The sequence below is a fragment of the Pleurodeles waltl genome, chromosome 12 (genome assembly GCF_031143425.1).
Source record: "Pleurodeles waltl isolate 20211129_DDA chromosome 12, aPleWal1.hap1.20221129, whole genome shotgun sequence".
NCBI lineage: Eukaryota > Metazoa > Chordata > Amphibia > Caudata > Salamandridae > Pleurodeles > Pleurodeles waltl.
This window is the reverse complement of record NC_090451.1, coordinates 581,071,270-581,083,376: the sequence shown is the minus strand read 5'-3', so window position 1 is coordinate 581,083,376 and position 12,107 is coordinate 581,071,270. Positions and strand designations below refer to the sequence as shown.

At 49.1% G+C, this 12,107-nt stretch overlaps 1 protein-coding gene across 1 annotated transcript in view; it reads right to left on the bottom strand.

Annotated features, from left to right (window-relative positions):
- Positions 1-12,107, bottom strand: part of LOC138267554 (uncharacterized) — a 417,805-nt gene that overhangs the window by 381,990 nt on the left and 23,708 nt on the right. The gene's annotated exons all lie outside the window — the stretch shown is intronic.

The window sequence follows — 12,107 nt, the reverse complement described above, 5'->3', positions numbered from 1 at the left end:
ATCATGGAATTGTCCCCACAATGCCAGAATGGCATTGGGGTGACAATTCCATGATCTTAGACATGTTACATGGCCATGTTCAGAGTTACCATTGTGACACTATACATATGTTGTGACCTATGTATAGTGCACATGTGAAATGGTGTCCCCACACTCACAAAGTCCGGGGGATTTGCCCTGAACAATGTGGGGGCTCCTTGGCTAGTGCCAGGGTGCCCACACACTAAGTAACTTAGCACCCAACCTTCACCAGGTGAAGGTTAGACATATAGGTGACTTATAAGTTACTTAAGTGCAGTGGTAAATGGCTGTGAAATAACGTGGACATTATTTCACTCAGGCTGCACTGGCAGGCCTGTGTAAGAATTGTCAGAGATCCCTATGGGTGGCAAAAGAAATGCTGCAGCCCATAGGAATCTCCTGGAACCCCAATACCCTGGGTACCTCAGTACCATATACTAGGGACTTATAAGGGTGTTCCAGTAAGCCAATGTAAATTGGTAAAATTGGTCACTAGCCTGTTAGTGACAATTTGAAAGAAACGAGAGAGCATAACCACTGAGGTTCTGATTAGCTGAGCCTCAGTGAGACAGTTAGTCACTACACAGGTAACACATTCAGGCACACTTATGAGCACTAGGGCCCTGGATACCAGGGTCCCAGTGACACATACAACTAAAACAACATATATACTGTACAGTGAAAAATGGGGGTAACATGCCAGGCAAGATGGTACTTTCCTACAGTAACCCCCCCCCCCAGTTGAGATTCACAATAGCCATGGGGTGGCTAAGTGTGTTGTTATGAGCATCGGTTACTTGGTACTGGTGACCAAGTTGGTGTTGTTCAGGGTGGACCAGTTTCTCTATTACCATTGTAACACTGGCACCTGTGTCCCTGTAGGCCTGAACCTCAACACCATTTATTAGGGGCAGTTGCTTGTACTTAGCCATGTTAAGGGGACAAGCAACCAAGGTGGCTAAATCAATAGCCCCCTCAGAGACTAGCACATCCTCTGTGGTCTCCCTAACAAGACCAACCCCAACTAAATTACCAAAAGTGAGCCCAGCTACTCCCTTGGATTGGCTATTAGTAGGTTTGCTCCCACCACCAGTGCTATTACTAAGGGCACTAGGTTTAGCAGCAGGGGTTGTAGTGGTAGGAGGCTTGGTGCTTTTCTTTGGACAACTGGGATCTGTTGTCCAATGGCCTTTTATTTTACATAAATAGCACCATGGTTTCTTTTCTTTGGATTTGAAGAGTATTTGGGCCCACCACCCCCACCAGAGTGTTTTTGTGGGCCTGATGAAGACTCATTTTTAGATTTGTCCCCACCCTTGTCAGAAGACTAACCATCCTTCTTCTTGCCATCCTTGTCACCCCCTGTATGAACTTTGTTGTTCACCCTTGTTCTGACCCATTTGTCTGCCTTCTTTCCCAATTCTTGGGGAGAGGTCAGATCAGAGTCTACCAGGTAGTGGTGTAACAAATCAGACACACAATTATTAAGAATATGCTCTCTCAGGATTAAGTTATACAGGCTTTCGTAGTCAGAAACTTTACTGCCATGTAACCACCCCTCCAAGGCCTTCACTGAATGGTCAACAAAGTCTACACAGTCTTGTGAAGACTCCTTTTTGGTTTCTCTGAACTTGATCCTGTACTGTTCAGTGGTTAAGCCATAACCATCTAGGAGTGCATTCTTAAGAACTGTAAAATTATTGGCATCACTTTCTTTAACAGTAAGGAGCCTATCCCTACCCTTTCCACTGAAAGATAGCCATAGGATAGCAGCCCACTGCCTTTGAGGGACCACCTGTACAACACAGGCCCTCTCAAGTGCAGCAAACCACTTGTTAATGTCATCCCCCTCCTTGTAAGGGGGAACTATCTTGTGCAGATTCCTAGAATCATGCTCTTTTGCAGGATGACTATTTGGAATACTGCTGCTGTCACCATGGGGTCCTAACCCCAATTTCTGTCTTTCTCTTTCTAAATCAAAGGACTGCCTATCTAAATCCAGCTGTTGCTTCTTGAGCTTCAGCCTGGATTCTTCCACTCTCAATCTATTGAGCTCCCTTTCTAACACTCTGTCATCAGGGTGGGTGGGTGGGTCATGCCTTGAAACAGAAGTATGGTGAGAATGCACAGAGGGAGACCTGGCCCTAATAGATGGCACTCTAACATTCTGGCCTACAGAAGTAACACTCCTACTGTGATGAGAAGAAACACTCTTACTGTGATGTGAATTCACATCAGTACCAGCTATGCTAGGTGGCCTGCTAATGGGCAGGTTGGGAGGGTTCCCTTCTAAATCTTTTGCTAGGGGTGCCCCAGGGTCAGATTGGGAACCATCAGCTAATTTCTTTACAGAAGTGCCAACTAAGGTCTTATCTTGTTCAATGAGCATATTAACCAATAGTTCTCTAGAGGGATTCTTCCCTACCCCTAAACCTCTTTCAATGCAGAGACTCCTTGCTCCTTTCCAGCTAAGGTGATCATAAGCAAGTTTGGACAGATCAACAGTTTGACCTGTGCCAGACATTATAGAAAGTGTTTAAGGGACAGAAAAAGTAAGAAAAACGTTTTCAGAACTTTTTGAAAGTTTTAGAGGTACTTTTCAGCACTTAGCAAAGAAGTGAGAGAAGAAAAGCAAAACTTTTTGGTTAGGTGTACATACACTGAACTTGTTTTGTATATTTTTCTCTTATTAAAAGTACAATATGACAAAGTGGTAGGTAGTTGCAAAGTACTTATCCCACCGCTGCACAACCAATGTAGGAGGCTGGACTGGCTTGTAGTGAGTACCAAGGGGTACTTACACCTTGCACCAGGCCCAGGTATCCCTTATTAGTGTAGAGGGGTGTCTAGCAGCTTAGGCTGATAGAAAAGGTAGCTTAGCAGAGCAGCTTAGGCTGAACTAGGAGACGAGTGAAGCTCCTACAGTACCACTAGTGTCACTTGCACAATATCATAAGAAAACACAATACACAGATATACTAAAAATAAAGGTACTTTATTTTTATGACAATATGCCAAAGTATCTAAGTGAGTACCCTCAGTATGAGGATAGCAAATATACACAAGATATATTTACACAATACCAACACATGCAGTAATAGCAATAGAAAACAGTGCAAACAATGTATAGTCACAATAGGATGCAATGGGGGCACATAGGGATAGGGGCAACACAAACCATATACTCTAGAAGTGGAATGCGAACCACGAATGGACCCCAAACCTATGTGACCTTATAGAGGGTCGCTGGGACTGTAAGAAAACAGTGAGGGTTAGAAAAATAGCCCACCCCAAGACCATGAAAAGTGGGTGCAAGTGCACCTAAGTTCCCCAAAGAGCACAGAAGTCGTGATAGGGGAATTCTGCAAGGAAGACCAACACCAGCAATGCAACAACGATGGATTTCCTGATGAGAGTACCTGTGGAACAAGGGGACCAAGTCCAAGAGTCACGATCAAGTCGGGAGTGGGCAGATGCCCAGGAAATGCCAGCTGTGGGTGCAAAGAAGCTGCCACCTGATGGTAGAAGCTGTGGATTCTGCAAGAACGACAAGGGCTAGAAACTTCCCCTTTGGAGGATGGATGTCCCACGTCGTGAAGAGTCGTGCAGAGGTGTTTCCGTGCGGAAACACCGCAAAAAAGCCTTGCTAGCTGCAAGGGTCGCGGTTAGGGTTTTTGGATGCTGCTGTGGCCCAGGAGGGACCAGGATGTCGCCAATTGCGTGAGAAGACAGAGGGGGCATCCAGCAAGACACGGAGCCCACTCAGAAGCAAGCAGCACCTGCAGAAGTGCCGGAACAGGTACTACGAAGTGGAGTGAACCGTAGCTCACCCAAAGTCACAAAGGAGGGTCCCACGATGCCGGAGGACAACTCAGGAGGTCGTGCACTGCAGGTTAGAGTGTCGGGGACCCAGGCTTGGCTGTGCACAAAGGAAATCCTGGAAGAGTGCACAGGAGCCGGAGTAGCTGCAAAACACGCGGTTCCCAGCAATGCAGTCTAGCGTGGGGAGGCAAGGACTTACCTCCACCAAACTTGGACTGAAGAGTCACTGGACTATGGGAGTCACTTGTACAGAGTTGCTGAGTTCAAGGGACCTCGCTCGTCGTGCTGAGAGGAGACCCAGAGGACAGGTGATGAGTTCTTTGGTGCCTGCGGTAGCAGGGGGAAGATTCCGTCGACCCACAGGAGATTTCTTCGGAGCTTCTAGTGCAGAGAGGAGGCAGACTACCCCCACAGCATGCACCACCAGGAAAACAGTCGAGAAGGCGGCCGGATCAGCGTTACAAGGTCGCAGTAGTCGTCTTTGCTACTTTGTTGCAGTTGTGCAGGCTTCCAGAGCAGTCAGCGGTCGATTCCTTGGCAGAAGGTGAAGAGAGAGATGCAGAGGAACTCTGATGAGCTCTTGGATTCGTTATCTAAGGAATTCCCCAAAGCAGAGACCCTAAATAGCCAGAAAAGGAGGTTTGGCTACTTAGGAGAGAGGATAGGCTAGCAACACCTGAAGGAGCCTATCAGAAGGAGTCTCTGACGTCACCTGCTGGCACTGGCCACTCAGAGCAGTCCAGTGTGCCAGCAGCACCTCTCTTTCCAAGATGGCAGAGGTCTGGAGCACACTGGAGGAGCTCTGGGCACCTCCCAGGGGAGGTGCAGGTCAGGGGAGTGGTCACTCCCCTTTCCTTTGTCCAGTTTCACGCCAGAGCAGGGCTGAGGGATCCCTGAACCGGTGTAGACTGGCTTATGCAAAGATGGGCACCATCTGTGCACATCAAAGCATTTCCAGAGGCTGGGTGTGGCTACTCCTCCCCAGCCCTGACACCTTTTTCCAAAGGGAGAGGGTGTAACACCCTCTCTCTGAGGAAGTCCTTTGTTCTGCCTTCCTGGGCCAAGCCTGGCTGGAACCCAGGAGGGCAGAAACCTGTCTGAGGGGTTGGCAGCAGCTGCAGTGAAACCCCGGGAAAGGTAGTTTGGCAGTACCCGGGTCTGAGCTAGAGACTCAGGGGATCATGGAATTGTGACAATTCCATGATCCTAGACATGTTACATGGCCATGTTCGGAGTTACCATTGTGACGCTATACATATGTCGTGACATATGTATAGTGCACGCGTGTAATGGTGTCCCCGCACTCACAAAGTCCGGGGAATTTGCCATGAACAATGTGGGAGCACCTTGGCTAGTGCCAGGGTGCCCACACACTAAGTAACTTAGCACCCAACCTTTACCAGGTAAAGGTTAGACATATAGGTGACTTATAAGTTACTTAAGTGCAGTGGTAAATGGCTGTGAAATAACGTGGACGTTATTTCACTCAGGCTGCACTGGCACACCTGTGTAAGAATTGTCAGATCTCCCTATGGGTGGCATAAGAAATGCTGCAGCCCATAGGGATCTCCTGGAACCCCAATACCCTGGCTACCTCAGTACCATATACTAGGGAATTATAAGGGTGTTCCAGTATGCCAATGTAAATTGGTGAAATTGGTCACTAGCCTGTTAGTGACAATTTGGAAAGAAATGAGAGAGCATAACCAGTGAGGTTCTGGATAGCAGAGCCTCAGTGAGACAGTTAGTCATAACACAGGTGACACATACAGGGCACACTTATGAGCACTGGGGCCCTGGCTGGCAGGGTCCCAGTGACACATACACTAAAACAACATATATACAGTAAAATATGGGGGTAACATGCCAGGCAAGATGGTACTTTCCTACACTGTGTCACTGGGATCCTGCTAGGCAGGACCCCAGTGCTCATAGTATGTGCCCTGTACGTGTTTGCTGTGTGGTGCCTAACTGTATCATGGAGGCTCTGCTAACCAGAACCTCAGTGTTTATGCTCTCTCTGGTTTCTAAGTTTGTCACTGCAGGCTAGTGACTAAATTTACCAATTCTCATTGGCACACTGGTACACCCATAAAATTCCCTTGTATATAGTACTTAGGTACCCAGGGTTTTGGGGTTCCAGGAGATGCCTATGGGCTGCCGCATTTCTTTTGCCACCAAAAGGGAGCTAAGACAATTCTTACACAGGCCTGCCACTGCAGCCTGAGTGAAATAACGTCCACGGTATTTCACAGCCATTTGTCACTGCACATAAGTAAGTTATAAGTCACCTATATGTCTAACCTTCACCTGGTGAAGGTTGGGTGCCAAGTTACTTAGTGTGTGGGCACCCTGGCACTAGCCAAAGTGTCCCCACATCGTTCAGGGCAAATTGCCCGGACTTTGTGAGTGCGGGGACACCATTACACGCGTGCACTATTGTAGGAGGCTGGCCTGGTTTGTAGTGGGTACCAAGGGGTACTTACACTCTGTACCAGGTCCAGTTATCCCTTATTAGTGTAGAAGAGGTGTTTCTAGCAGCTAAGGCTGATAGAAGGTAGCTATGGCAAAGCAGCTTAGGCTGAACTAGGAGACATGTAAAGCTCCTACTATACCACTGGTGTCATATGCACAATATCATAAGAAAACACAATACACAGATATACTAAAAATAAAGGTACTTTATTTTTATGACAATATGCCAAAAGTATCTCAGTGAGTACCCTCAGTATAAGGATGCCAAATATACACAAGATATATGTACACAATACCAAAAATATGCAGTAATAGCAAAAGGAAGTAATGCAAACAGTGTATAGTTACAATAGATTGAAATAGGAGCACATAGGTATAGGGGCAACACAAACCATATACTCCAAAAGTGGAATGCGAATAGCGTATGGACCCCAAACCTATGTGAGCTTGTAGAGCGTCGCTGGGACTGTAAGAAGACAGTGAGGGTTAAAAAAATAGCCCACCCCAAGACCCTGAAAAGTAGGTGTAAAGTGCACCTATATTCCCCAGAGAGCACAGAAGTCGTGATAGGGGAATTCTGCAAGAAAGAACAACACCAGCAATGCAACCAAAGTGGATTTCCGGACGAGAGTACCTGTGGAACAAGGGGACCAAGTCCAAGAGTCACGACAAAGTCGGGATTGAGCAGATGCCCCTGAAATGCCAGCTGAGGGTATAAAGAAGCTGCTACCGGATGGTAGAAGCTGTGGATTCTGCAAGAACGAAGAGGATTAGGAACTTCCCCTTTGGAGGATGGATGTCCCACGTCGTGAAGAAGCTTGCAGAGGTGTTCCCATGCAGAAAGACCGCAAACAAGCCTTGCTAGCTGCAAGGGTCGCGGTTAGGGGTTTTGGATGCTGCTGTGGCCCAGGAGGGACCAGGATGTCGCCAATTGCGTGAGGAGACAGAGGGGGCGCCCAGCAAGATAGGGAGCCCTCACAGAAGCAGGCAGCATCAGCAGAAGTGCCGGAACAGGCACTACGAAGAGGAGTGAACCGGAGTCCACACAAAGTCACAAAAGGAGATCCCACGACGCCGGAGGACAACTCAGGAGGTTGTGCACTGCAAGTTAGAGTGTCGGGGACTCAGGCTTGGCTGTGCACAAAGGAAATCCTGGAAGAGTGCACAGGAGCCGGACCAGCTCCAAATCACGCTGTACCCAGCAATGCAGTCTAACGTGGGGAGGCAAGGACTTACCTCCACCAAACTTGGACTGAAGAGTCACTGGACTGTGGGAGTCACTTGGACAGAGTTGCTGAGTTCCAGGGACCACGCTCATCGTGATGAGAGGGGACCCAGAGGACAGGTGATGCAGTTCTTTTGGTGCCTGCGGTTGCAGGGGGAGGATTCCGTCGTCCCACGGGAGATTTCTTCGGAGCTTCTAGTGCAGAGAGGAGGCAGACTACCCCCACAGCATGCACCACCAGGAAAGCAGTCGAGAAGGCGGCAGGATCAGCAATACAAGGTTGCAGTAGTCGTCTTTGCTACTTTGTTGCGGTTTTGCAGGCGTCCTGAGCAGTCAGCGGTCGATTCCTTGGCAGAAGGTGAAGAGAGAGATGCAGAGGAACTCTGATGAGCTCTTGCATTCGTTATCTAAAGAATTCCCCAAAGCAGAGACCCTAAATAGCCAGAAAGGGAGGTTTGGCTACCTAGGAAGGAGGATGCCAAGTCACGCAGTACCCAGCAATGCAGTCTATTGTGGGGAAATAATGTCCACGTTATTTCACAGCCATTTACCACTGCACTTATGTAACTTATAAGTCACCTATATGTCTAACCTTTACCTGGTAAAGGTTGGGTGCTAAGTTACTTAGTGTGTGGGCACCCTGGCACTAGCCTAGGTGCCCCCACATCGTTCAGGGCAAATTCCCCGGACTTTGTGAGTGCGGGGACACCATTACACGCGTGCACTATACATAGGTCACTACCTATGTATAGCGTCACAATGGTAACTCCGAACATGGCCATGTAACATGTCTAAGATCATGGAATTGTCACCCCAATACCATTCTGGTATTGGGGGGACAATTCTATGATCCCCGGGTCTCTAGCACAGAACCCGGGTACTGCCAAACTGCTTTTCTGGGGTTTCCACTGCAGCTGCTGCAGCCAACCCATCAGACAGGATTCTGCCCTCCTAGGGGCCAGGCAGCCCTGGCCCAGGAAGGTAGAACAAATGACTTCCTCTGAGGGAGGGTGTTACACCCTCTCCCTTTGGAAATAGGTGTGAAGGGCTGGGGAGGAGTACCCTCCCCAGCCTCTGGAAATGCTTTGATGGGCACAGATGGTGCCCATCTCTGCATAAGCCAGTCTACACCGGGTCAGGGATCCCCCAGCCCTGCTCTGGCGTGAAACTGGACAAAGGAAAGGGGAGTGACCACTCCCCTGACCAGTACCTCCCGGGGAGGTGCCCAGAGCTTCTCCAGTGTGTCCCAGACCTCTGCCATCTTGGAAACGGAGGTGTTGGGGGCACACTGAACTGCTCTGAGTGGCCAGTGCCAGAAGGTGACATCAGAGACCCCCTCTGATAGGCTCTTACCTCTCTTTGTACCCAATCCTCCTTTCTTGGTAGCCAAACCTCCTTTTCTGGCTATTTAGGGTCTCTCCTCTGGGGAATTCTTCAGACAACGAATGCAAGAGGTCAGCAGAGTTCCTCTGCACTTCCCTCTTCGACTTCTGCCATGGATCGCCGCTGACTGCTCCAGGATGCCTGCAAAATGGCAACAAAGTAGCAAGACGACTACCAGCAACATTGTAGCGCCTCATCCTGCTGGCTTTCTCGACTGTTTCCTGGTGGTGCATGCTCTGGGGGGTCATCTGGCTGCACCCTGCACTGGAAGCCAAGAAGAAATCTCCTGTGGGTTGACGGAATCTTCCCCCTGCTAACGCAGGCACCAAAAGACTGCATCACCGGTCCTCTGGGTCCCCTCTCATGCTGACGAGCGAGGTCCATGGAACACAGGAACTCTGTCCAAGTGACTCCCATAATCCAGTGATCCTTCAGTCCAAGTTTGGTGGAGGTAAGTACTTGCCTCCCCACGCTAGACTGCAAAGCTGTGTACTGCGTGATTTGCTGCTGCTCCAGCTCCTGTGCACACTTCCAGGATTTCCTTCGTGCACAGCCTAGCCTGGGTCCCCAGCACTCCGTCCTGCGGTGCTCAACACACTGAGATGGCGTCCGACGTCGTGGGACCCTCCTTTGTGGCTCTGAGCCAGCTCCACTTCACAAATCTTTTAAGTGCCTGCTCCAGTACTTCTGCGGATGCTGCCTGCTTCTGTGGGGGCTCTCTGAGTTACTGAGCACTGCATCTGTCTCCTCCTCCAAGGGGCGACATCCTGGTTCTTTCTGGACTCCAGCAGCACCCAAAAACCTCTACCGCAACCCTTGCAGCTAGCAAGGCTTGTTTGCGGTATTTCTGCGTGGGAACACTTTTGCAACCTTCAGCCCCCCGTGGGACATCTTCCATCCAAAGGAGAAGTTCCTAGCTCTCTTCGTTGTTGCAGAATCCTAAGCTTCTTCCATCCTGAGGCAGCTTCCTTGCACCTTCATCCGGGGTTTCCTGGGCTCCTGCCCCCCCTGGACACTATCGCGACTCTTGGACTTGGTCCCCTTGCCTTGCAGGTCCTCAGGTCCAGGAATCCGACTTCAGTGCTTTGCTGGTGTTTGTGGTTCTTGCAGAATCCCCCTATCACGACTATTGTGTCCTTTTGGGGTAGTAGGTGTACTTTACTCCAACTTTTCAGGGTCTTGGGGTGGGGTATCTTGGACACCCTGACTGTTTTCTTACAGTCCCAGCGACCATCTACAAGCTCCTATAGGTCTGGGGTCCAATCGTGATTCGCATTCCACTTTTGGAGTATATGGTTTGTGTTGCCCCTAGACCTATGTTCACCTATTGCAACCTATTGTAATTCTACACTGTTTGCAATACTTTTCTGACTATTACTTACCTGTTTTGGGTTTGTGTACATATAACATGTGTATATTACTTACCTTTTACTGAGGGTACTCACTGAGATACTTGTGGCATATTGTCATAAAAATAAAGTACCTTTATATTTAGTAACTCTGAGTATTGTGTTTTCTTATGATATTGTGCATATGATATAAGTGGTATAGTAGGAGCTTTGCATGTCTCCTAGTTCAGCCTAAGCTGCTTTGCCATAGCTACCTTCTATCAGCCTAAGCTGCTAGAAACACCTCTATTCTACTAATAAGGGATAACTGGACCTGGCACAGGGTGTAAGTACCACAGGGTACCCACTATAAGCCAGGCCAGCCTCCTACACTGGGATCCTGCTAGCAAGGACCCTAGTGCTTATAAAGTGTACCCTGTATGTGTTCCCTGTGTGGTGCCTAACTGTATCACTGAGGCTCTACTAAGCAGAACCTCAGTGTTTATGCTCTCTCTACTTTTAAATTGTCACTGCAGACTAGTGACTAATTTTACCAATTCTCATTGGCACACTGAAACACCCTTATAATTCCCTCGTTATAGTACCTACGTACCCAGGGTATTGGGGTTGCAGGAGATCCCTATGGGCTGCATCATTTCTTTTGCCACCCATAGGGAGCTCAGAAAATTCTTACACAGGACTGCCACTGCAGCCTGAGTGAAATAACGTCCAAGTTATTTCACAGCCATTTTACACTGGACTTAAGTAACTTATAAGTCACCTATATATCTAACCCTCACTTAATGAAGGTTAGGTGCAAAGTAACTAAGTGTGAGGGCACCCTGGCACTAGCCAAGGTGCCCCCACATTGTTCAGGGCAATTTCCCCGGACTTTGTGAGTGCGGGGACACCATTACACGTGTGAACTACATATAGGTCAAACTGGACAAAGGAAAGGGGATTGACCACTCCCCTGTCCATCACCACCCCAGGGGTGGTGCCCAGAGCTCCTCCAGTGTGTCCCAGACCTCTGCCATCTTGAATGCAGAGGTGTGAGGGCACAATGGAGACCTCTGAGTGGCCAGTGCCAGCAGGTGACATCAGAGACCCCTCCTGATAGGCTCTTACCTGGTTTGGTAGCCATTTCTCCTATGAAGGCTATTTAGGTTCTCTCCTCTGGGTTTCTCTTCAGATAACAAATGCAAGAGCTCACCAGAGTTCCTCTGCATCTCTCTCTTCGACTTCTGCCAAGGATCAACTGCTGACTGCTCCAGGACGCCTGCAAAACCCGCACAAAGAAGCAATAAGACTACCAGCAACATTGTAGCGCCTAATCCTGCTGGCTTTCTTGGCTGTTTCCTGGTGGTGCATGCTCTGAGGGCTGCACTGGAAGCCAAGAAGAAATCTCCTGTGGGTCGGCGGAATCTTCCCCCTGCAAACGCAGGCACCACATTTCTGCATCACCGGTCCTCTGGGTTCCCTCTCATCTTGACAAACGTGGTCCCTGGAACACTGGAGCTGGATCCAAGTGACCCCGACAGTCACGTGGTCCTTCTGTCCAAATTTGGTGGAGGTAAGTCCTTGCCTCCCCACGCCAGACAGTAATCCTGTGTACTGCGTGATTTGCAGCTGCCAGGGCTTCTGTGCACTTTTGCAGGACTTCCTTTGTGCACAGCACAGCCCAGGTCCCCAGCAGTCTGTCCTGTATTGCCCAGCTCGCTGAGTTGGCCTCTGACTTTGTGGGACCCTCTTTTGTTGTGCTGAGATGACCGCCGTACTCAGATTTTCTGAAAACCTGTTCAGGCGCTGCCTGCTTCTGCATGGGCTCTCTCTGTTGTTGAGCGCATCCTCTG